Source organism: Canis aureus, chromosome 24 (assembly GCF_053574225.1).
Source record: "Canis aureus isolate CA01 chromosome 24, VMU_Caureus_v.1.0, whole genome shotgun sequence".
Taxonomy (NCBI): domain Eukaryota; kingdom Metazoa; phylum Chordata; class Mammalia; order Carnivora; family Canidae; genus Canis; species Canis aureus.
In genome coordinates, this window is record NC_135634.1 from 39,267,788 (window position 1) to 39,294,797 (window position 27,010).

The 27,010-nt window shown below is 41.5% G+C and overlaps 1 protein-coding gene and 1 long non-coding RNA gene across 5 annotated transcripts in view; both read right to left on the reverse strand.

Moving 5' to 3' along the window:
• The window catches only part of DOCK10 (dedicator of cytokinesis 10), a 260,102-nt gene that overhangs the window by 224,493 nt on the left and 8,599 nt on the right, over window positions 1-27,010 (reverse strand). The window lies entirely within an intron of this gene.
• Window positions 11,745-26,971, reverse strand: LOC144296111 (uncharacterized). Of its 3 annotated transcripts, none has more exons than XR_013363269.1 (3): window positions 26,340-26,964; window positions 25,867-25,979; window positions 11,745-12,069 (listed from the first exon to the last, which is right to left on the reverse strand). It is a non-coding gene; the product is annotated as an uncharacterized LOC144296111 (long non-coding RNA). The 3 variants fall into 3 exon arrangements; XR_013363270.1 differs by lacking the exon at window positions 11,745-12,069 and adding an exon at window positions 24,943-25,114 and having other exon boundaries at window positions 26,340-26,966; XR_013363268.1 differs by lacking the exon at window positions 11,745-12,069 and having other exon boundaries at window positions 25,704-25,979; window positions 26,340-26,971.

Sequence of the window (27,010 nt, forward strand, 5' to 3'; positions counted from 1 at the left end):
TAACTCCTGTGGCGACATACACAATATGAAAGCACAGTCCCCTGAGTCCATCTTCAGCATCCTAGCTGCTACTCCACCAGATGTCCAGAATGTTCTGCAGGCCACTTTATGTTGACACAGAGATGTACAAAGCTGAACTCAACAACCACAACCATGACAAGTAAACACCATTGCCTCCATGCATAAACCATGTCTCCCTCGCCATAATGCTTAAACAAAATACGTGCAGGAAGGTATGCATTTATCATGCTAAAATGAGGGTTCCGCTGCGGATAGATTTGCTGAAAGATTCCATTGTGGTAATCTAAATGACTTCAGCCTCACATGATGTTAGGGGCCAGCAGCCAACGTTAGAAGGACCAAGTGGGAAGTGAGGATATGGCGCCCTCTAGGGAGAACTGCTTGAAAAACCAAGTCCATTCCTAAGTAAGGGGTCATGGAAGACAGAGTGTAAACATTCCAGTCAAAATTTCATGTCACCATAGAAAGTTTTCCACTAAAACAAGTATTAGGTTTCAGTTAAGGGGTACTATTCTATCTACCAAAAATAAAACACCAATCGCTGTATGAAAATATTTAAAATAGTGGATATTAAGCCCTATAAGAGAGAAAGCTAGGCAGGGAAGTTGTCTGGAGAATGAAATAGTGTCTGCTCAACTTCTAAGTTAGAATGTTCAGGGAGTTTCCATCCTCACGATTTCAAAAGCGAGAGTGTAAAATATCCACTGAATCCATTTATTTGCCTCAGCCAAATAGGAGATTGCTTTTGTGATCATCCTTCCTATGAAAGATCTGTTTAATCGGCCCTGGTGTCTCCCTGCAAATCTCATTTCACCTGGGTGGCTTTGGGTGAAGTTAGCAGAATGTCTGCAGAGAAGAAATACAGATGGAAGGGTGTAAAGGACACAAGAGATAAAGGCAACCCCTGGGTTTAAAAAAAGTCTGGAAAACGATATTGAGTTTGTTTAAAAGAGAAAACTATCCAGTGGCAACTAATTCAAACTGGCCACTTGAAAGACCCAACCACAAATTTTCATTGTCACTTAATATGCTTGGGTTCTACCCACACTTAATGACATGGTCACGTCTCTCAACTTGATGGCTATGACTTCTAAGAGCCTGAGAGGGGGTCTCTGTATTGCCCTCCTCCTCTTAGCTGAGACAGTAAGACTCCTTTGACAGGTGTAGTTGCTAGCTTTCGCTGGGTGTCAAACCACCCCAAAACTCAGTGGCTTCTCAAACAAAACCACCATTTTTATTTTTACTTTTTTAATTTCCAAGGAGTTGATGAGTTGGCCAGGGGTTCACTTATGTGTCTGCAGTCGGCCACAGGTCAGCCAGGCAGTTGTGCGAATCTCTGGCAGACTCCTGCTTTTCCATGAGACCAGGCATTTTCACAAGACAATAGCAGAGGAACAGAAGAGGAAGCAGAGGTACTCAAGAGCTTGTTGAGCTTCTATATGTGTTCATACTACCTCATTGGCCAAAGTGAATCAGAACACCCAACCCAGAACCAGTATAGGAGGGCTCCCCCAACAGGCCTGGATAGAGGGAAGTGTGAAGAACCAGGAAGGTCAATGCAATTTACCAGGACAGGGGACAGGATCTCATAGGGTCCAACAAGAAGTAAGGCACACACAGCCAACACTGCTACACATGCCAGACAGGAGTGTCTTTGAAAGAGTGGAATTTAAGAAAGGGAAGGAGGACCAGGAAAGCAAAAGAAAGTTTCAGAAGAGGATTACAGGGAGGGTGTGATCAAGTCGACTGTGATCAAGTTAACCTTATTATTCACCAGGATTGCCCGGAGTTGCCCATAGAAAAACACATGCTGGGCTCTCCCCAGCCTTCCTGAATTAGGGGGTGATGGGTGGGACCTGCTAACCTGTCCTTCTAACAAGTACTCAGATGTCAGGTGATGCCCTTGCTACTATGGGAAGGGGTAGTGGGGCACACACTTTGCGAACCACTGCTACAGAAAGCCTAGGGCACGCCCAGGAGGGGGCTTCGGGCCCTAATTCCTTCCAACAGCAGTTCAAGCACTTTGCCTCTTGGTTTAAGTCAGATGGTTCATATAGTTTTGGAAGCCAACATTCTTATTTGTAATTTATTTTCCCTTTTTTTTTTATTTGGGGGAGGAGGAATCAACATTTTTTTTTTGTCGTCCACATGTTATTTATTTCGTGTAATAAATATTACATGTCTTTGTATTTCTAGAGAATTCTGTACTTTAAAAAGCAGTTCCGCATGCAATAACTTTATATGGTGATGCTATTATTCCAGAAAATCAAACCAGGTATGATTAATCCCCAATGAAAACTCACACAATTCATCTTTGTACCCTATCCATTCCCTTTCTCCATCTCAGTCTCTTCTCAGTTATTTTTAAAGAATGGAATGGAGTTGGGAATACTGATTCAGTCTTGAAAAATGGGTAGAGAAAAGAAGACAGAAGCGTTTTATCGGAGAGACATCAACGAATCCAGGCTCAGGAACAGTAAGTTCATAATACTAAATCCTGCAAGGCTTTTCTTGCAAAGAAACATCTAGCTTGTATTAAATAGACCAGCCAGTAAGTGATGTAGCACAGCAAGGGTGCATGCACGGACCCCAGAACCCTCACGGGTCTAACTCAAACCCAAGGTGAGTAAAGAGGCTTCTATCTTCTCAGTTGACAAGTCACATACTTTGAAGGAAAGCACAGGGAAATATTTCCAGCTGTAGAAGCAAGCCTGACTGTGACTCACTCTGCCTAACAGCAGGACATGCTTCTTCTGATAAAGTTAAGCAGTGACGAAAAATATCGATAAGATATCAGCAATAGCATATGTGTGTAGTCCAGATTCCTGCACAACAAGCAAGTCTTGTAAATGATCGGGTTTAAAGAAAGGTTTGTGCCAATGAAGATGATCACAAAAACAAAAAAAAGACGATGTTGTACTCGCTGCCAGAAAGGACTTGTGGTTTATACGGAAAGTAGAGAAGTCACAGGTAACATTTTCCTTTTTGCTTCTGGGAAGAAATTTAAATAAAAGTATCATATCTGCCACACAAATAAACTGGCTAAAGGCATTCATGCGAATATTTCCAGCTTCTTAAAAGTGACTCCCTTTCCTTAGCCAGAGAAGAAGAGACTGGAAAATCAAGTTAACTTAAAGAACAACTGAAAATTAATCTAACATAGATCTTAAAGTGTGTCAAATCCTGAGATCAGTGTGACCAGCCAACCAGGGAGTAAAGAGAGGTCTGAAGTTATATTTTTTAAAAAGATTTTATTTACTTATTTGAGAGAGAGAGAGAGAAAGAGAGAAAACGAGCAAGAGGGAGGAGCCGGTTACCACCAAGCAGGGAGCCCAATGCGAGGCTTGATCCCAAGACTCTGGGATCATGACCTGAGCCAAAGGCAGATGCTTAACCAACTAAGCCACCCAAGTGCCCCAAGGGCTCTGCAGTTATGACTTCAGTATATGTATGACTTTCCTATATAATGAAACTGTTATGAGATGGTTGTTAAAATGAAATGCATTCATTTAACCCTGATCTTTAAGCAGGAAAGGAGACAGAAGGCTCCTTGACCTTTAGCAAAGATGGTCAGCCAAGTCAAGTCCAGAGCTGGGTGGAGTTATAGTGAGAGAAACACTTTGGCTTGTGGGGACGTCTGGCTACTGGCAGGGAGGCCGTGTCAGTGTGCAAATTGGCACAGGCATTATAAAAGGGCACCCAAAATGTCAGGCTTTCAAAGAAAAGTCTAGCTGCTCTCAACTACAGTGTGAGCCAGTACCCAGAGTCAACAGGGCCTACACTGCTTTTGAGATGAGCCCCACTGGGAATAGCTCCCTGGAGCAAGCTCAATGCAGACGTGCATCTAAATGAAAACTAGCTCATGTGTACTATCTGGGAGAAGAAAAATCAACTGCTTTGCAAATTCAGAGGAAGGAGGACTCAAAAATGATTTACACGGTACTATCACTCTCAGGAACAGTTCAACATATGACGCATCCCCAGATTTCTCCAAATGCGGCTCCACCCACTCAGAATTTGAAATCCACAGTAACAGGGTGAAAATGTCACCCCTGAATTCACCAAGCTCAATCAGATTATATACATTCAAGGCCCAAGGCTCTCCATCCGGGTTCTTAACTCTGCTCTGGACCAGACAGTAATGGACCATAACCAGGCATAATCCTTTCATATAACCCCAAGGCTAAAACTATCCTTAATTATCTCTTTGTTAAATGAGAAGTTTTGGTGGGCAGCCCGGGTGGCTCAGCGGTTTGGGGTTGCCTTCAGCCTAGGGCCTGATCCTGGAAACCCGGGATCGAGTCCCACATCGGGCTCCCTGCATGGAGCCTGCTTCTCCCTCTGCCTGTGTCTCTCTCTCTCTCTCTCTCTCTCTCTGTGTGTGTCTCTCATGAATAAATAAATAAAATCTTTAAAAAAAATGAGAAGCTTTGGAAAATAGTTGTTGGCATGAATGACAATGATATAAGTCATCCAAAATACACTTCCAAGTTCGTTTTATTTCAGTACTAATTTCCCGCTAAATTCCATCTGCTTCCACTTTATTTTCAAAATAAAAAAAGAGGAAGACAATTCCCAAATCCTTTCATCTACTTGTGTAGCAACATCTGTTTTCTCAGTTTTATACTCAGCTTTCAAACAATTATGGTGCCAAGAGAAGTTGGCTTTCCCATTAGATCTCCAAAGGAGACGGTACTGATGAAACGTACAGCCTCTTGGAGGTGACAAGGCGCTTCGCATTCACAAAGCCTTTATCTCACTGGATGCTCATAACTAACATAATGATAAAATAATAATAACGGTTACACATTATGAACATGGTATAAAAGATAAAATGTTAAAACACTTGTTTTTAAATAAAAGTGATCTTTACAAAAACTCTATAAGGCAAGTGTGATTATTGTTCCCATTTTTACAGAAGAGAAAAATTCAAGCTCAGAAAAAGGGTTCTGTCAGTTATCTCAGGTCACACAGACTCCTGAGCCTTCGTCACTCATCAAAACATTCAGAAACTCATCTTCCTACTAGCTACAACAGAGTTAAATAATGATTCAGCCCTGATGAATACTCTGAGTTCATTCACAGCAAGGAAATTATGCAGATAATTTCTTGCTTAAAATCAAATCGCATTCCTTTTTACTGCAAACACACGGAATTTTTAGTATCATAAAGAAAAATAGGAAAATGATCATTTACATGTTAGATGACCAGCATTAGCAAAACCACCTGAAAATAAAGACCTCTGATCACTCAAAAGTACATTTATTGGTGCCTGAAGAGCTAAATGCACTGGTATGAAAACTGTGGTTAGACTTAGTATAATTTATTTTTTATTTTTTTGAAAGATTTATTTATTTATTTATTTATTTATTTATTTATTTATTTATTTATTTGAGTGTGAGCAGGAGGAGGGGAAGAAGGAGAGAGAGAGAGAGAGAGAGAGAGAGAGAGAGAGAGAATCTCAAGCAGACTCCCCGCTGAACACAAGCCTCCACACGGGGCTTGATCTCAAGACCCTGAGATCATGACCTGAGGTGAAATCAAGAGTCTGGTGCTTAACTGACTGAGCCACCCAGCCACCCCCGAGGCTTAGTGTATATCACAGTATTACTTCCCAGAAAGCATTCCGGGAGGAATACAGTTAATACAGTTACCCCATTCATCAATCTGTGTTTCTCCTAACTGGCCAGATCATGAAAAGAAGGTTCATGGTTCTGATAGGAATAAAATTGCATAAGTCACATCATTGCAGCCAAAGTGGAGAGTTGGGACATGTACATTGATCAAGCTAGAGTCTCAAATTGCTTAGATAGCAAACCCTCCAGTGCTTCACTGTGCTTGCTTTGGGGCAACCTAATCTGTGTCTGAAATTATTAACGAACAGGCATCGATGATGGTATCCTACATATGTTTAATGCCAGTTTTTTTTTGTTTTTTTTTTTTAATTTTCATTTATTTATGATAGTCACAGAGAGAGAGAGAGAGGCAGAGACATAGGCAGAGGGAGAAGCAGGCTCCATGCACCAGGAGCCTGATGTGGGACTCGATCCCGGGTCCCCAGGATCATGCCCTGGGCCAAAGGCAGGCGCTAAACTGCTGCGCCACCCAGGGATCCCTAATGCCAGTGTTTAAAAGAGGACCGTACAGTTGCCTGGGGTACTCTTCAGTTCAATCACTGATTCCCAGGAGCACCAATGATGTCATAGAATTGAGATAAAAAGCTGAACACAGACTGCAAAGCTCTGTGTGTGTGTGTGTGTGTGTGTGTGTGTACACAAGATGGGCGGTGGAGAGGGAAAGACAGGGAAGGAGGGGGGGGAAGGGAAGGGAGAGGTGTAAAGGGAGGGAAGAGGAGGAGGCAATAATAGGTGAGGAAAAGCAGATAAGTACCTCAAGAAATACTGAGCTTTCTAAAGTTTATTTATTTATTTATTTATTTATTTATTTATTTATTTATAGAGAAAGAGTGGGGAAAGGAGCAAAAGGAGAGGGAGAGAGAGAATCACAAGCAGGCTCCATGCTCTGCACCACACTGGGGGCTCCATCTCATGACCCTGAGGTCAGGATCTGAACAGAAATCAAGAATTGGATGCTTAACCGACTGAGCCACCCAAGCACCCAATATTGAGTTTTTCAAACATTTAAGAGCCTTATATATTTTTCTTCATTCTCCTTTTTGAGTCCTTTAGCAAACTGGCACTTACACAACAGCCATCATTTAAAAATCTTTAGGAAAGGTCCCTGTCTAGTTCCTCTTACCTGGACATTGTGCAAATATCCTTTCTTTCTCAGACTCATCCCTGCTGGCTGAAGTCTACTCATGTGCAAGCCCAGGGTGTGACACACCCATCAGTGAGGAGACCCAGGGGTGCCAATGACAGAACCACAGGGAGCCTTGCAGGAGACGGGCTCAGCCCTGTCCCCACAGGAAACCACTAGGTCGGGAACCCTGCTCAAGATTCACCAAAGCACACAGAGATCACACCATAGTTGATGCCCCAATGGAAACAAATGCCTTTTTCTTCCAGGACCTCACAGTTCTTACAGAAGAAGTTTTCCTTCTAGTGAGACTATTCCATAGGAATAATGATGGGATTTTGAAGACATCTGTCATCAAAAAATCATCATTTCAAAATATTTGATGTACCTGGGACTCTTTCCTCCTTAAATATGATTTATATGGTATCAAACTACAGGATTAAACTATATTAGGGCATCACCTCTCCATCTTAATGTATTATAGAGCATTTGTGGATAAAATCCTTTTCTATTTTTTGTAGGGAAATTTCCTATTACTTAGAGTTTCTGGCAACTAAGCTGTTCTCAACACAGGGACACCCAAAATATCATTTCAAAAGTTCCTCAGTGGTCTCCAAAAGATAGATGAGAAAAGCAGTTTTGGGGTTACTATGACATTTCATAACCCTAAGAGGTAGGTGATATCATTTAAAAATTGCTGGAAGCATATAAAAGTTATTTTTAAAAATACAACTTAAAAAGTCATTGGAAACAAATGCCTTTAGCAGGAAAAAAAAATCTTACATTAAAATGTAGATTTTTAAGCTCACATTTTACCTCTGGGAATCTTTTAAATGATATCACCTACTTTCTAGGCTAACTAGATATTGTGGGAGCCAGAACATTTTTCTTATATATCTTTTGGAGACAATGAACATTTTTGAGATACTTTGGATATTTCTATATTGAGAAAAAGCTTAGTTGCTGAAAAATTCTAGTTCACTGGAAGAAAATTTCCTTACAAAAATTAGAAAGGATTTTTTAAGATAAAAAATGTTATAATATTTTAGGACATTATATTATAGGACATCTTGGTATTGGTAAAATTACTAAGTATATTCTGTTTTGTAGTGGGTGAGATTAATCAGCTCCTATTTATCGTAATTTGATTATTGATGTATTTAGATTAATATCTGTAATTTTATTTTAAGGTTTCTACTAATGATGCCTTTGTCTTTTTTCTTCTATTACATGTTCAGTTGAAATGCTGTTTTAAACTTTTTTCTCCTTTGCTAGTTTAGAAGTTCACCATTTTGTTTCTCCTCTTCATTTTAATATATCTGAATTCATCATTTTTTTCTCTTTAATATTTTTAATCTCATAATTTCTGTGAATTTTGTTGTGTGTGAATTGATGTACTGTCTTTTTAATACATTAATTTTCTCTTGAACTGGGTCTAGTCTGAAGTTTGTTTTTTAATTTCAGGGACATTACCTTCATTTCTATGATTTCTAATTGACTCATTTGCTCTCATCTTGTTATTCTTTATAGAGCCACTACTTCTTCCATTACTTCTTGAAGATTCTAAAGTAAACTCCATTACAAGAGGATGCAAAATACTTTAATGTGGATTTAATTTAATTGGTGATTGATCTCTATCATCTGCCTGTTCTCATCTGAAAGATGAATAAAAAGCATTGGTTCCTGGAGAGATGGAGTCTGGGGTGAAGGGTGTTGTTTGGAAGGCAGTACTTTACAATTATTTGGGATTTTCTTCATTTACTTTATGACACAAAAATTGTGATCATGATCTGCTTTTAAAAAACCTTATTAGCAGATCCCATAAATAAAAATATAAAAATAAAAACAGTTTTTGAACAGGACCTGGAAGATCACTGCTCTTCAATGACCGCAGTGTTTTAGTCTATTTTTAAAGCTCCTTTGGATCACACAATTATTTACATGTCATCAGGACTACATTCACCTTCTGATTTTTGACTTAAGGGCATTCATCTTCCTCACATGCTCTTGAGTCAGAGGATGGGGCCATCCTACTTTCCTTCCCTGCCTGATGACTCTATCATGGGGTAACCGGACAGACCAAAGACTCAGGCCATCTGGTAGCTCAGCCAAGGTTGGGAGGCTGTGTTTTGGGACCATGGCTCTCAGGAATGGGATGGGGTGGTAGCTCTTTCTAGGCCTTTTTAGAGGCAGAGGTTCTCCAATGTTGAGCCTAGTCTCAGATGCCTGCCTTGAATAAGGCACATTCGGTATCTGTTGTTCAGAAGCAATATCTCTGCCACCTAACTATTTCTTGTTTTCAATCCCCCTTACTGCTTTTTGTTTCTGTTTCGTTTCTATTTTTATTCAAAGGATTTAAAAAATCTTGACACTTGGTAGGGATAGAAAAGGTGGAGGGGAAGCCTTGAAATGTCAACTATATGCAACAAAATGTCACTCACCAGAAAGAAAGATAATCAGCTAAAATAAGAACATTTTGGCCAGAAATTTCACTCAAACTCTTTAAGCTTTAGTGTCCCTTTCACAGAGTTTCTGTGAGGCTTAATGAGATAGGATAATTTTAAGAGAATCCCGTCTTAAATTCCTTCGCAAACTATGAAGACACAAAACATTACGTAGTACTTACATTTATAACCTAGTCTATCGTGGCTGCTTCATTAGAGTCAGGTAGCTTGAACAGGTTTGTCCCTAGCATATAATTTTCTTTTTTTTTGCTTTTTAAATGTCTTTTTTTTTTCTTGAGAGAGACTGTGCACCCACAAAGGCACACGAGCAGGGTAGGAGGAAGGGTAAAGGGAGAGAGAGGGAGAGGAAGGGAGAGAAGCTCAAGCAGACTCCACACCCAGTGTGGAGCCCAATGTGGGGCTTCATCTCAGGACCTTGAGATCATGACTTGAGCTACTAACATCAAGAGTCAGATGCTTAATCAACTGAGCTACCCAGGCACCCCTGCTTTTTAAATGTGTTACTATGACCTTTTTGATATAAAATGTGCAAGTAAAAATGAAAAATAAAATATCAAAATTTTCTGTTTTTATCTAAACTTCTACAATATGTAGGAAACCTCTTAGATTTAATGCTCCAAACAAGATCCACTTTATTAATAGACTATGATTTACATTTGTTTAGAAGCTTTTGATTAAAAAGAGCAATTTTCATGTTTCGATTGATATGAGTAGGCGGCAAATGTACATTCTTTCCCAAATGAGAAATCCTCTTTCTGACGCTTTTAAGTTTATAAGCTCAAGCCCAAAGAAGAACTAAAACCGAGGCAAACTTTGGAAAGAATTTCCTAATCAAATCTGTTATCCAGTAATTTCATTTTCAGGAAACGTCAAGAGTGGATGGGTCATTCGTCCAGCTTTGTGCCTTTGATATGCATTTCCAAAGGCCGTGCATTCTGGTGAGTCAAGGAGGTCAATTTAGAATGCAATCAACCATCCAACTTTTATTTTTGCAGCTAGCTGAGCCACAGGAACACATCTCACTATACATGCAAAGAATTACATGTTCTGTGGAGAGAAACAGAAATCAAATGATATCGTGGAGAGAAAGACAGAGACAGACACAGACTGATTGATTGCTCTGGCAGTGGTGTGACCTGGCACTCCATTTGGGTAAGACATCTAAGGTCATTATTCGGCATGAATACTTCTCCAGCTTGTCCATTTTCTTTCAGATTTCCAAACAGAGTCTCTTAGTAATTTTTTTTCCTGCTTTGTCACAAAAAATAAATGTGGATAGCACTGTCTAGCCAAAGAAGCCAATAACTGGAGATACTCCTAGTGTTCAAAAAAAGCAAAAAGTAAATGCTGGCCTTGCTGAGTATGTTTAAGCTGGCTCTCCTTTTAGATCTCCACTAACATAGTTAGGTTAATCATTGATGAAATCATCTAGAAAATTGAATCAAACAAAACCCTGTGTTGACTGAGTTATCCAAGTAATCCTGGTTTGGGCTATAATTCTATTTATAATTGCATCTGTTCTTCCTTCTCCCTGCCAACAGAGAACAGAGGCCACCGTCTGGTTGCCAGCCCCCATTCCCTGCTTCTCAGTGTCAGTTACTCTGTTGGAATAACATGAATTCACAGTCATGGGAGGGGGTGGCCCCCTAGGTTAGAGCTGCCCCACAACTCCTGTTTGATTGGATTTTTCATAACAGAAAAGTGAGCTTTAAGGAATATGATACCAATGTGACAACTTGTTTCCAAGTGCAGCATTCATCATTTTCAAAGGAAAATACAGTGCGCGAAGAAACATTTTTCATAAGCATTATTTTTAACAAAGTATTTGTCTCCTTAAGTCTATTCCACATATCATATCAATCGTTGGGACTGACTTGTCCCTCTCTGCTTCTGAAGAGCTGGCAGGGAGAAATGCTGACCCAGCGACTGGGGTGGAGGGAGCCCTTGATCCCTCCAGGGGCAGGACTGAATTAGGGTCTGAGTGAAATGAGCAATGTGCGCCCCATCTTAGCCGAGGCTCTCTCCCTGGGACAGAGCTTTCAGCTGGTTCCACAGAAGCCCAGCGCTAAAGCTGGGGCAGCTCTAGGCCTTTCCAAGATGTCATGTAAACGTATGTAAAGCTCTGTTACCAATTAGCAACAATCTATTTTTGAACGGCTGTACATTTTCTAAACCTTTGTTTCTGAATTGTTCAGAACATGTTGGTGATGACGTAAGAGAGAAAACAGCCTGATGGGTTGGGCCCCAGGGGAGACCAACTGTCTAACATTTTGTCCCTCAGGCTGTCCACTTGCATGGCCCCCCAAAGCCTCAGCGTCCCTGCTGTTATGTGTGGGATTTGAACCGGTAAAGGCTATCACCCTGACCACACGATGTGATCGTTTCCTGAGCAGATATGGAGAAATACCACACTCCCCCACTAATACAGGCTCTGGGTTTCCAAGATCTGAAGCAGACTCTCATGGTTAACTAAAAAGAAGACAACTGTGAATTTGGGGGTTGGCAACTTCAAAGCTCAAGAGATCTTGGTTTAATTTTTTTTTTTTCCTGGCTAAGATACAAATCCGCAGGCCAACCCACTTCAGTGTCCCATGCTCCTGCCCGGTTTTCTTCTTTATACCCATTTTTGATAGTCCTGGCACCTCCTTCCTCCTGGCTCCCATTTGGCTCCAGCTGCTCAATGCCTACGATGTTCTGTCAAACACAGTGGCCTGCTGCACATTCATCTGACACCAGATCTTCCATTTTGAAGCAGAGGCTTTATCCTCTCATTGCTGGAAGCTCCTTTGCAGACAAAGCCCATGGCTCTGGCATTGGTATCGGGCTGGAATGTGAGGGTGGAACACGGAGTTAAAAGTTTTTTAATGTTCAGTTATTATTCTGCAAAGCATGGTCTACTGATTTCATGACTATTAAGCTCAGGATCGGCAGCCAAAATCTGAGTATAAGTTAGGCAAGTTCCCATGTTTTCAGTCAAGCTATGTGACCAACTGACAAAGCTAAACCAACAAGCTGGAGCCCCGAAGACATGGGTGTCAATTACAAGCAGATCTGCATCCATATGTTCTTCTTGGACCTAATTCCTTATGGCTCCAGCTCAGTCACAGACACCGACTCAACATACACATAACTGCTTACCTAGGTAGACAGAGCACTTCCCTTCATGGCTTTTCATACTTTGAAACTGCCAACATTTTTGATTATTCTCCTCTCCCATTCTAGAACACTCGCATTGATAATAATTCATAAGTGAATAGTCTTGAATCAATATCGAAGTTATATAAGATTTTTTAAAGGAGAGTCCTAAAAATTGTAACCATATGTCATTGACATTTTGTTGAGAATAAGACACACATTTATGTTCGTCTGTTGTCAATAGAGTCTATAGAGCAGAACAAATGAGTCACAGCAAAGACCAGGATAAAATATGGTGAGCACATTGGCGAAACAGTGGAGGGAATAATGAGCTAATCATGAAGCAAAAACCTACTTTCTGCCAAACAACTTAACCCAGCAACATAGAATATTTTAAAAGTTTCTTTCTCCTATATTTGGTTTATTATGTTTATTCTCCAAAACCTCATACTTTATGACATTATTTGGATGAACCAAAGTGACACTGACTGCTGGGATATATTCTGGGGGCTTTCTCTCCTCTTAGTAGAAGTAGCTATTTTCAGGTTCTAAAGACAATTTATCAACTTAATGGCAATCATGAGATGATGTAATTTTCTAAAAATGTATGGCAAGCATCAACAGGAGATGAATGAGACAACTCTTGTTATCATTTAGAACAATCTCCACCTTCAGAAATTCAATTTCTGTCACACATAGGAGTATTTCCTTCTAGTAAGGATAATGCAATTGGTTTAGATTCCTAAGAATCTTGGGTTTCAGACACACCCCCACACTCACACCCCCACACCCTTCTTGCACTTGTATGAAAACAATTCCACAACTCTGATGGAATACATAGCATGACCTATAAATATATTATTTATATTCACAGCTTTTATTTTATTTTTTAAAAGATTTATTTGAAAGATAGAGAGAGGGTACATGTAAGTGGGAGGGGGGGTTGGAAGAAGAGGGAGAGAGTATCCTTGAGCAGACACCCCACTGAGTATAGAACCCAATGCAGGACTTGATCTCAGGACCCTGAGATCATCATTGGAGCCGAAATCTAGCATTGGCCATTTAACCAAGTGAGCCACCCAGGGGCCTCTGTTCATTGGTTTTAAACACATCTGCAAAGATGTAACAATCAGCATTTTGTTTCTAGAACTACATGGTGGGGATAGCTGGGCAAAAATCAAGGCAGTTTATTAAAGGGGAAGAGAGTTGGAGAGCTTTGCTCAGGCTGAACAACCATTGTGGTGGGGGCCATAGGTGTCCTGTTCCATAGCACATCCCTAGGCCATCAGAAAACTTGACAGCAGTACTAGGCAGCAGAGTAAATCACCAGTTCCTCCGGCTTCCATTTCTACCACAGCTAAACAGATATTAATGTTTCCCCCACACCAATCTATGGCCCTACATCCTCACTCCAGGATGCCCTTTTATGACTATTTCCCCCATTCGAAACTGCCCTTTCTGTGTATTTTAACCAGTATGGAAGGGCAGACATGTGGGAAAAAGATCAACTCAAGGAAGAACTTGTCCATGAAGACAAGACCCTGCACCCTCTTGTGTGGAGCTTTGTTCTGTGTTGTGGCCAGGTGTGCATAGCAAATTTTCCAGCAAATTCTGGAAAAATCACAGGCATTGGTTGATTTTAGGTTTTTTTTTGAATTTGCACTTTAATTTCAGTTGGGACAGAAGGTAGAAGAGTCGGGAGAGTTTGTTGTGGTGGTTTTGTTTGTTCAATTTCTCTCCCAGCTCTTCTCCAACACAGACAAGATGAACAGTCATGTCAGTGTAACAAAGTCGACACAGCTCCTTTGGGACACTTGAGTCAGTCGGAAGTGTACCGCAAAATAGAAGACGTGTCCCAGACATTTAATAATTTAGGCTGTTCTACTAAGTTATAAAACTTTTCATTTCAGTAAGTTATTTATAATGGGCTTTTGTAGAAACTGCCTTTCCATTTAGTAAGTGACAAAAGAACACAAATCAAGTTGGAGTAACATTAAATTGCATTTTCCTAATTATGCATTTTCCCCATTATGCCCTAAAATGTGTAACACTCTAATGTCCATGCACCCCCCCACACACACACACGCACGTGTGCACATGCACCAAAGCGCTCACTCCTCCACAGGCACACACCCCCACAGGCCCAAACGCCCACAAACATACACAGTATTTTACAATACAGTAGAACTGAGCTGCCTGTTCCACGTCTATAGGTGCCCATTTGCAACTTCCTGAAGCTTTCCATTTGCCCACCAGAACCCCGACAACTGCATTCCCACACCCACTTCCAAGTCCCAATCCTGAGCGATAGCAACCCTGTGGCAGTAAAAATGAGTCCTTCTTCTGTGTCAAACTCACCACACAGTGTCCTACAAGTGTAGACTTTAACTGCTAACCCAAAGTCAAAGAGAACCTTCCAAAAAAACTGCACACCACCATGAGAATTTGTGACTGGAGAAATTAGAGACTTTGAAATTTCTATCTGCCTTCCAGGCTGGGTGTTCATGACAACTCAAATGGAATGAACAAGACATTTTTATACGGTATAATTCAGTTTGACTTAAATGAAACACTTGCACAAGAAGTGCTTAGGGCCAGAACATTCGGCCCAAACAGCCCTTTTGTCCCTGGAGTTGGGCAAAGTTCAAATATTTGGGATTTTCCTATAGGGAGACACCTGCTTACGTTTACTGTTGTGAATCTCATTATGAGGACGTTATACAGGACACTCATGTAGTGAGTAATGAAGGCCATACACTTGATGATGGGATGGCACTGTTCCTAATTACTGATGTGGTTTTGAGAAAAGGCTCACGAAACTTCAAAATACAACTTCAATAAATTCAAACAATTTCCTTCTACAAAAAAAAAAACCTTCTAATCATCATCCTACCATTAATTTTTGAAACCCTTGCTAATATGATCTCAAATATCCCAAATGTATGCTAAATTGTCAGTGTGAAAAGGAAACCATAATAGCTTGTAAACATATAAAAAGATGCTTTACTTTCAAAAGGGGAAATGCAGCTGAAAACAGCAATATGATGATGTTATCTTACACCCAGAAAACCAAGAAAAATCAGAAAAGTCTGACAGTACGTGTACTGTTGAGGAAGTGTGTGTGAGGGAGGAAGAGGGCACAGTGTTTTGGGAAACAATCTGGCCGCACTGCTAACGTCGTAGAAGGCCATGCCCTCCAGAATCCCTTGCACTTGGGCAGCAGGATATTTGTAAAAGCAAACAAGGAGGCACCACAAAATGGAAAAAACCTAAAAGTCCAACCACAGTAATAGTTGTTTCAGGAAAGTATCTCCAGATGCTAAAATTAGTGGCAGAAGTCTGAGGAGAAGCAGGGGAGACTCAGAGGACCTCCCCACAAGTTACTGGTTAGTCACAGAGGGAACTGGATGGACGGAATGCTCGTGTCCCCAGGTTCATATGCAGAAACCCTAATCCACCAACGTGATGGCATTTGGAGATGGGGCCTTTGGAAAAAATAACAAAGGTAGAGTCCTTATGAATAGGGTTAATGTCATTATAAGGAACACCAGAGAGCTTGCTTCTCTCTCAGCTTTATGCCATGTGAGCATACACTCGGAAGATGTCTATCTGCCAAAGAGGAATAGGTCCTCACAGACACTGGATCCGTGTGCACCTTCACTTTGGACATCCAGCTTTAGAATGATGAGAAATTAATGTTTGTCGTATAAGCTACCTGGTCTCTAATATTTTGTTCCAGCAGCCCCAGCTGAGGCAAGAACCTAGTAACTTCATAGAAGATCAACCAGATACCATAATAATTAAGTGATGAGTAATGGGACAAATTGACATCATGTGTCCCGGACCTGATGCTGCAGTGAGGATACCCTGCGGCTTCTGTGACATACCTGCCCCAAATAGCATAGCTGGAATCTAATCAAGAGAATGCATCAGTCCAAAACCAGACTGAGGGCCATTCTACAAAGCAATGGGCCCGCGTTTTTCAAAATGTCAAGTTCAAGACAGACACAGAAAGACTCTAAAAACTGTTCTAGGCCGAAGAAGATCCAAAGGATATGACATCTAAATGCAATGTAATCCTTGGGTCCTGGACCAGGAAAAAAAAATAGTGGCTGAATTGGCAACATCTTAGTAAGGTCTATGAATCAGATATTATTATTGTGTCAATGTCTTGATTTTGATCATTATATCATAGGTATGTAAGAGAACAGCTTTCAGAAAATATACCTGAACTACTCTGAGCTAAAAGGGCAGTATGTATGCAATTTTTCTCAAATGTTTCAGAAAAAAACAATAGTGTGTATGTGTATGAGAGAGAGAGAGAGAGAGAGAGAGAGAGAGAGAGAGAGACGGCGAGGCAGAAAGAATGGCAAGAAAGAAATGACGATTAACTTTAAGTGTAATAAAATGGTAATGTTTGAGGAATCTAGGGGAAGAGAATATGAGATACTTTATATTGTTTACACTAAAAGCATATTTACAAACTTTTTTGTAAATCTGAAGTTCTTCAAAATAAGAAAGCAAAAGGTAAAACAAAGCAGGGAACTGATGAGCACCTAGTGTGCAGGGGTTACCCGCAGAGGAAGAAGGAACTTGGGATGAGGAGGGGCAAAGTGACCAGGGTTTGGTGGGTGATCAGAGAATCTTCAACGATTCCTCGAGGAAATCATGAGTGAGTTGCTGAGGAAGTGAGCAGCTGAGGAAGAATGGTGCAAAGAGCTTTCTGGGCCAGAGAAGAACAAACACAAACGCCTACAGCTCACAGGTGCATCTTGCATGCCAAGTGCTGCCTTTAACCCCAGGCAGCAAGGAGACACTGGGGTTTGGAGCTATTAGATCAAAGATTTTCAATGTTAGCAATGGTGCAATTGAATGTCTTTGTGTTTCCCCCAGCAAGCTGGATATAATTCATCAAAATGTAATGTACAATTTAATGTGCAACTAGAAAAAAATATTTAGAAATGGCAGAAATGTTTAGGAGCTAAAATTCTAATGAACAGTGATAGGGTGTGCACTTCAAAACATAAAGAAATCAGATTGAAAATGTGATGCTTTCTGATAGTCACTTCATGTCATTGAAAGGCAACAATTAAAATGAGTCCTTTTAAAAAAATCTCTGAACCTGTTCCATTTTCTCAAAAGCATTGGACCTGAATGCTGAGATATTATTTCCAAAGCTGGTAATATTTAGGCATCGAAGTAAGAAAGATAATGCCATATTGCTCCTCTCGCGTACCATATCTGCAGGGCATTTCCTTTCAAAAATGACAAGGAGTGACAAGTACACTTCAAAGAACTATAAAAATGCACATATATCCCTCCATCCATCCAGCCGTGAGTCATTTATTGCACTATAATAAAACTCTTTTACTATCTGAGGAGGTGAGGCAATAACTAAATAATTACAATAAAAAATAAACAACATGTTCAAGAAGTGCTATGGAAATGCAGTAGAGGCAGGGACTGTCTATCAATGGACTCAGAGAAGGGTAACAGGTGAAGGAAGAAATGAGGTGGATCTGGAAGGCGAGTAGTTGCTGAATAACACAAGAAAAAAAGACAGCATGCTCTGAGCAGCTGGTAATGTGCTTGGCATACATGGGAAATGCCCAGAACCTTGAGAGGCTGGAGTTCGGGGAAACTTGAAGATAGAATCTACTAGAAAGCATGGCTAGAAAGATAGGCTGGAACCATGTGATCTGATCCCCTGGGGCAGTCATCATGAGCATTAGCAGCACTCAGGAAGAAATGAATCATGATTCAAGTTGTGTGCTCACTCGTTCATAGAGGCACAGTGTGGAAGGTGGATTATAGGTAGTGTGGGGAGATCATAAACTAATGAGAAGGCTGGAATAAGGGGCTCCTGGGTGGCTCAGTGGTTGAGCGTCTGCCTTTGGCTCAGGTAGTGATCCTGGGGTCCTGGGATCGAGTCCCACATTGGGCTCCCTGCAGGGACCCTTCTTCTCTTTCTGCCTGTGTCTGTGTGTGTGTGTCTCTCACGGGTAAATAAGTAAAATCTTAAAAAAGAAAAAAAAAAAAAAGCCTGGAATAAAACTTTCAAGGATATTGCAAAAGACAACTTGGGAAAGAAATCATGAGTGACTAACCTAGGTCACTGAGGTCAGGGAGATGTTTGAATTATTTAGGAGGTAGCAATGCCAGCACTGGGAGCATGATCAGTTGTGGGGTGGCACGGAGGGGGTGGGATTAAGTATGGTTTCAGTGTGAGATTAACTGGATCAACTAAAATATGAAACTCAGGAAAAAAAGGAAAACAAAGTTATGAGGCAAGAAAATGTGTTAGCCATGGATTCTGTTGCATTTGAAGTAACCAAGGGACTCCTGAGCCAGCAAGGGGCAGAGCTCAGATGCAGAGCACGAGGTGGAGATGGAGCTGGAAATATCCATGCACAGGTGAGAGCTGAGCCTGCCTAAGTGGATGAATCTGTAGGAAGGTTTTTCAGAAAACGCAGAGAGCAGAAAGTCCAAGGCTAGATCCCTGGTGAGCCCCAACATTAAGTGGTCCATTTTCCTTTAAGGATATTCCATTCCATGAACTGACAATACGTTGAGGAATATTTGATCCACTCTCCGCGACCAAAAATATACTGAGTCTGAGTCTCTCCTTGTTAGTGAATCGAAGATGCCATTTTGAATAAAATTGTGTGTGTTCAATGGTTCATGTAACTATTAGGTTAAGTGATAAAAGATAAAGGATAGTCTCAGCCCATCTTTCTGAGTCATGGTCATTGAGCCAATGTACACAAATTGTAGGCAGCTTGTCTGGTTCAGACACGCAGACGGCACAGTCCCATCCACCAGGCTCCTGAGCACATGATAGTAGAGAGAATATGGAGAAGGAAGGTCAGAGTCGGCTAGGCTTGGTCAGGGACTGAGCAGGCTTCAGACAGAGTTCATATTCCCCTGAATTCCCAGAGCAGGCCCCACTACAGTCACGCCTGGTGATAGTCTCTTGTCCACTCAGTTACAGTGATGCTCATTCCTAGGCACCTGGACCCAGGAGCAAATGTGCAATGTTTTCCTTAGATGGGTGCCACCTATGACAATGAGCATGAATGTAGCTTAAGGAACTCGTAGGTGAGTTATCATTTAATCCTCATGAGAATTGTAGGTCTTATTTTCAAGGAGAAAAGCTAAGGTGTTTTAGCTTGGGCAAGGCCACACAAATAGAAAGGCTCAGGTTTTGGAACTGAACTCTGATCTCCTACAAAAGACCATTTCCTCCATTTCAAAGTAGGATCAGAAAGCACTGCTTGGGGAGGATCTGATCCTTTTATTAATCCTTCCAAGTGTGTTTGTGGTAGGTTCCTCTGAGATGTTCACATCGATATCCCCAGAATCTGGGGATATGTTAACTCTCGTGGAAAAGGGGACTTTGCAACTGGGATGAGGTTAAAGACACTGATATGGGGACAGTCTCTTGGATTATCCAGGTAACTCAATCTAGTCACCTGAGTCCCTAACAGCATAAGAGAAAGGCAGACAGATGTGACACATGAAGAACTTGATCTACTTTTGCTGGCCCTGGAAGTGGAGGGAAGAGGCCAGGAACAAGGTATATGGTAACCTCTAGAAGCTGGAAATGTCCCTCAGTTTACATCCAGCAAGGAAACTGGAACCTTGTCCCTACAGTTGCAAGGAACTGAATTCTGCAAACAACCCAGATAAACAGGAAACAGATTTTCCCCTTGCAAAGGCCTGCAAAAAGGGATAAAGCCCTGACACTTGATTTTAGTCTAGTGAGACTCCTACTGGACCTCTCACCTACACTACGGTGAGATAATACATCTGTGTGAAATTTGTCATAACCTTGTTATGCCAGCTATAGAAATCTAGTGACAGTGTTTGTGTCTCTACAAGTCATAGAGACCCAGATGGAGTCAGGTTCTGATCACTTCTGAGGACACCAGAGATAACATGCCATCACTCAGATCACTAGAGGCTGCAATGAAGGCATTGTGCCAGCTTACAGGAGTGACACAAGCCCAAGGACACAACCTCACCCTCCCCTGCACTCACAGGCCAGAGGCACACAGTTTCAACCTGCCACCAAATAAATATAAATCATAGAGGCTCGACAAACAACAGATAATACTGACCTCCTATGTTCAAGAAGTAAACCACACATGTACTATTCAAACTTCTTTGAAGGCAGTGCCCTTTTGGGGGTTGAAGGCTTATTCACTTTTACTGGAGAGTCCAATGGAGATATAAGTAAAATTCTAGACTTCCATTCCATGATAGTAAATTATACTGATGGCTGGAGATGGTACCCTGAGCTGAAGGGACAAAAGGCAATAGATCTGAGATCATCCGTGGCCTTGCTCTGTGACTCTGACCATACCACTTAAACCTCTGTGTGATTCAGTTTCCATTTCTGTTTCAGGCTAACTCATCTATCAGGTCTGAATGTTTACAGTTGTAGGATGCCAAGAAATGTAGCGCCAATTCCCATTCCTCACTCAGAATATGTATTTCATATGGCATTGGTATATGTGAATGCCAGAAGAAAGAATCCTCAGGGCAAAATTTAGCTGGAATCACTTAATGCACATTAAACATTTACAAGCTTGGTATTAGCTTAAATGTGTGTCAAAGAGTATTTTTGTCAACAAATTTTTCAAATAAACACACCAAAAGTTGTTACTCGTTGTTATCATGAGTTTTTTCTTCCTTATTTTCTAGGTTTTGAGTTATTAATTTAATAAAAGCCACAAGAGTTTACAAAGTACAGCTGTAAAAAGAGACTATTAAGTGAAAATTGGAATTAAAAAAAAACCCACATGGAGCAGTTATTACAGTATCTGAAAACAGTGTCAGAAAAGCTCCCTGACCTAAAGGAAAAAAAAAAAACAAACAAACAGTTCTTAAGAACAAAAATATCACAAACATTCACTGATAAAATCTTTGGTGATATATGAAGAGTTTCCTTGACAATATAAACCACTGTCCATTATGGGACCGGGAATGGACTAATTGTCAAAATTCTGTCGCCCACACTTCTTGGATTTTAATCAATCATTCTCTGCACCCAGCTCCGAGTTGTATTTTGTCCCTACTTGTGACTGCTCACAGCATCAGTGGGAATGACAATAACATCCCTGGCCAAACAGTGAGGCCTGTGTGTGCCAGGGGAGCGCCCACAAGGGAAGGGGTTGGTATTGGAACAATGATAACACCTGCTCAGCTGAATCTTATTTATTCCAGAGTACACACTTAATTTTTTTTTGTCTTTGCCAACCAACACTTAATGCCAACCAACACTTAATTTTTTTTTGTCTTTGAATAGCTTTTTGTGGGAATCTTAAATTTGATTCTGTTCAGTTTACTTCAATTCAGTTTATGACTACGGACCAGATACTATATATACTGATACTCGATCGCCTAAGTATTTCTTCTCGAACATACCCAAGACCTTTATTGCAAACCAGGCGCTTAGATCTCCTTTTGCTGCCCAACTCGAACTTCTGCCATCTCCAAGGGGAACATGCCTTCTTATATCTAACGAGCCATTTGGTAAACATCTACTATGTGCCAGACATTTTGCTGCCCTGGGAACACGGAAACAATAACCACACTGCTTATCCTCTTGGGTATTGGAAATGCGCAGGCAAAGTCATGCTTGTTCCCCCTGGTCCGGAAGAGGCAAGAGGACAAGTGTCATGTAAGCTGTGTCAGAGACCAGATTAGCTACCAGTAAAGTGATAAAACTTTATCCTTCAGACCACCAGTACCCCATGTTTATGCCCTTTTATCACAAGGGATTCGGGTCCCTTCCAAGGTACACCTGCTGGGGAAAGGATTTTCACTTTGGCCTGAATTTAAGTCCATGGAAATCTTATATATTTAAGGTTGATCTCCAACTGCTGAGTAAAATACCCTCGATCTTGTTAGGGATCAGGCTGCTAGGTGAACAATCTGGGAGAGAAGACTGCTGTCTTCCTAACACCTATGAAATCATACTAGGGCAGAGACAGATAATACTACCTTTTTCAGGTTTGAGAGGAGATGACAGAAGCGGAGGCCAAAAATAGAGACAGAAAACTAGCAAAAGAAAGGTTCTTGCTGCTTTTTTGATGGCAAGGAGGTGTGGAGCTTGGAGGAGAGTGCAAACTCTCCCGGCCCCTCACCTATATTCTGGGCATGTGGGGGCTGGGAGGATCCTGGCCAGGTCTGTAAGCCAAAGACCTGGGCACGGGAACTGGAAAGCTTCCTCTCCTAACGCAGATGGGTCTTTCTCTTCTCAGCAGGAAGGCAAAGAGGGAAATGAGATTGTAACCTTGTATTGGAGCACCCCCCAGGTTGGAAGAACCTGTCTCGCACACCTTGGTCACTGCTGCTGACTGTCCTTTTGCCAATTCTCATCCCCTTGGCTTGTCCTTTAGGTGTATGAATGGCCATTCCCTCCATTACATCCTCACATAGTCACTTGGTGTTATCATTTTCAATGCTAAAATGCAAATTCAAATGTAGCTTATTTGAACCAATTCTTCCAGTTGCTAGAATCAGATATCTTAATCAATAATGGTGTTATTAAAATGAAAAAAAAATATATTTTAATCCTGTAGGAAAACCTGTTTAAGGGAATAAGAACTCCCTAGATTTTTAGGACGAAAGCATCTTTAAAGTTCTCAGCGTCCAACCTTCTTCTTTTAAAGACAAGGAAACTGAAACCCAAAGAAGCTTAAAGACCTTGGTCAAGGTTACATAGCGTGGAAGCCACTGCTTCCTAATGGCAAAAAGATACATACTTCCCCGCCCCCCAAACTGATTAGATAACAGCCATGCAATGGTTTTGGCTTAAAAAAATTGAAGTTAATAAATGTACCCTTCATGTTAGCACTCAGAAAGGTCCTGAAAGGGGATCCCTGGGTGGCTCAGCGGTCTAGCACCTGCCTTTGGGCTAGGGTGTGATCCTGGAGTCCCAAGATGCGAGTCCCGTGTCGGGCTCCCGGCATGGAGCCTGCTTCTCCCTCTGCCTGTGTCTCTACCTCTCTCTCTCTGTCTATCATGAATAAATAAATAAAATCTTAAAAAAAAATTTAAATTTAGCAAGGTCCTGAAAGGACCCCTCTGTCCATATCAGTATGTCTATAATTTTATTAGTGGTATTTTCACATACACAGAAACCTAATAGCTATATATAGATGTGCTTTATTTTTTAAAGATTTTATTTATTTATTTATCTATCTATCTATCTATCTATCTATCTATCTATCTATCTATCTATTTGACACAGAGAGAGTGTGAGCACAAGCAGGGGGAGCAGCAGGCAGAGGGAGAGGGAGAAGCAGACTCCCCACTGAGCAGGGAGCCTGATGCAGAACTTGATCCCAGGACCTTGGGATCATGACCTGAGTGGAAGCAGATGCTTAGCCGACTGAGCCACCCAGGTGCCCCTTATAGATATGCTTTAAAGCAAACTGGAATACTTTTTATTTGGAAGTGAAATCCTCTTTTGAATAAATATCAGATTTTTATTGTTTTTTTTTTTTTAAAGATTTATTTGTTTATTTGAGAGAGAGAACATGCTGGGGGAGAGGCAGAGGGAGGGAGAGAGAATCTCAAGCAGACTCCACACTGAGCATGAAGCCCAACATGAGGCTCAATCTCACGACCCTGAGATCATGACCTGAGGCAAAATCAAGAATTGGACACTTGGGGCAGCCCGGGTGGCTCAGCAGTTTAGCGCTGCCTTCAGCCCAGGGCCTGATCCTGGAGATCTGGGATCAAGTCCCACATCAGGCTCCCTGCATGAAGCCTGCTTCTCCCTCTGTCTGTTCTGTGTCTCTGCCTCTCTCTCTCTCCCATGAATAAACAAATAAAAATCTTAAAAAAAAAAAAAAAAGAATCGGACACTTAACCAACTGAGCCACCCAGGTGCCCCTAAATATCTGATTTTTAAATAAATAATGTAAAAACATAAATCTAAATACCCTCAAATATTAGGTATCCATATTTGCATTTTCTTCTTCAAAGAAGTCACTGAGCTTTCACATCACTTTTCATTTTTGTGGAAGTTACTCAGCTGTAATCAATTTCCATTTTCTCATTCTCAAGAACAGTGACCAAGAGATTTTTAAGAGCTAATCAAATAAACAATGGATGTTCAAAAATAACTTAATTATCACATTTCATTGAGTAGCAAATTTTGTTTCAGTTTTTTGTTTGCTTGTTTGCCACATCGAATGTTCATGTCGGTGTTCTTTATATAGAATGTGCGATCTGAAAGGCCAAAGTCATTGGCCATTTTGACAACCTTAATTAGTCACTTAAATTGGTAATTAGTAAAATAATTACATAAAGAAAAGCTCATTGTGCCATCATAAATGGTGCCATCTTTTTAAACAGACCACCCCCCATCCCATTGTTACTCTGCCATTTTGGTGTTTAGCTTAACGAGCTGCCAAGTTTCCCAAATTCCATCAGGAGAGGTGGTATGTTGAAATTGAATTAGAAAAACTGACTATTTTCACATTTAGCAGCACAATTAAAGGAACTTTGGCTAATTTGGGTCCATTAATTCTTCTAGTCTCAGAGGCGTTTCCAACTTCAATCCAATTGCAAAATATTAACATTTTCAAAGGCAAGTGTTTTTCTCTATTGCCAATAACTCAGTCACATTCATTAAATTTTATTATTTCTACATCATTTAATGTAGGTCAACATGTCGAGTCCAGCAAACACAAGCATTTCTTTCCAGCTGACTGACACTGCAGCGAAAGATAAGAGCAAACAAATCTCACTTCAGTGGAAAAAAACTCCTCTCATTTGTAAACATGAACATCAAAACCAAGACTACAGAAGACAATGTAGCAGATGTAATGCTGCAACCCGATTACTCCATGCTTATCATGCCAGAAATGTATTTCTATAGAAGAGGACGACTCAAAATGATGCCCCTTTCAGAGTTGAAGGAGCCTTTGTTTGCAAAGCTTAACCCACCCCGTGCCAGTCCTGTGCTAGGGAAACGACTGAGCCAGGATACAGTGTCCAGAGTTGGAGGCATCCCTGATACCCTGCGTTACTGAGATGTCATCAATGCAGAACAGGTGAGCAGAGCAAAAGTAGTTCTCCTGTTAAGAAAATCCCTTTTATTGGGACACCTGGGTGGCTCGGTGGTTGAGCCTCTGCCTTTGGCTTGGGTGCTGACCCCAGGATCCTGGGATCGAGTCCCACACCGGGCTGCCCATGGGGAGCCTGCTTCTCCCTCCACCTATGTCTCTGTGTCTCTCATGAATAGATAAAGTCTTCAAAAAAAAAAAAAAAAACCACACACACACAACTCTTTTTCAAAACCTCTTCCTGTGGTGAGTACTCCGGGCTTTCCTTTTCTGTCCGTGCTCTCTGGCATGGATGCTGACTGCATGTTTAACTTCACGAGGCCTGCCTGCCTGTCTGCCTGGTGGAACTGGTCTGCGGGATAGAGCAGCCGTGGAGAACACAGGATCTGGAGTGGGACTACCTGCTGCGACTCTGGGATTCATCAGTGACTAGTCTCTTGATGTGGGACAATCCGGACCTCAAGCATCTCCTTCCTCGTCTATATAATAGGAATAAAAATCCTTTGGGACGCACCTGTCATGAGGATTAAGAGAGATTGTATGAGTCAAGGACCTGGCACATAGGACGTGCTCCCTGTCTCTGCAAAGACACTGTGAAGATGACTCAAGGAACGTCAGTAGCAGACCCCCAACACACTGGCCATTTGTGAGTCCTAACTCCATTACAGTGGCTTACTCATGTGCAACCAGCCTACTCTCCTGATGCTGCTTCTAGCACCTCATTTGCAGTGAAAAAGGAGATTCCCCCCCTTACTTTCATATAGTAAATAGAGTGTAAAAGAAGTGAAATAGACACGTTGCCTCTCTCAATGGCACATATGTTTGAAAGGAGGAAGTTGGGAAAAGAGAAACAAGAAATTAAGGAAACATCTACTTTAGCTGGTGGTCCGAGTCCCGGGGAACGTGAAGAACAGGAATGGAACACAGAAGCCTGTAGCAGAGGGACAGCAGAGGGACCTACTGCCACTTGGTGACCAGGGATGATCTTTCTGAGAAGGTGACATCTGAGAACCTGACGGGAGGAGGAGGAGAAGCCCTGAGAACTCCGGGGCAGAGGAATGGCAAGTGCAAGAACCCAATCATCTGATCCCCTAACTTCACAGATGAGAGAACAGAGACTGCAAAAGGAGGGATGACTTCACAAAGGGTCACAGAGCCAGGGTCTGTGACCAAATTGTTCAAAGTGCTGGTGCATGGTGGAGGAGAAGAAAGAGTATCCCCCAAACCAGGTGAAAGACGGCCAAAGAGATCCTGGGCCTCATCACAACATGTGGGGAACTCTGGACCTTTAACACCATAGAATTCCATCCTTAGAACATTCTTACTTGGGATGCCTGGGTGGCTCAGTGGTTGAGCATCTGCCTTCGGCTCAGACTCCGAGCACAGACATGTGCTCTTCCAGTAGATTGGCATGGGGACTGGGACTCAGCTCTGAGTGTGATCCTGGGGTCCTGGGATTCAGTCCTACATCGGGCTCCCTGCAGAAAGCCTGCTTCTCATTCTGCCTATGTCTCTACCTCTCTCTCTCTCTCTCTCTTTCTCTCT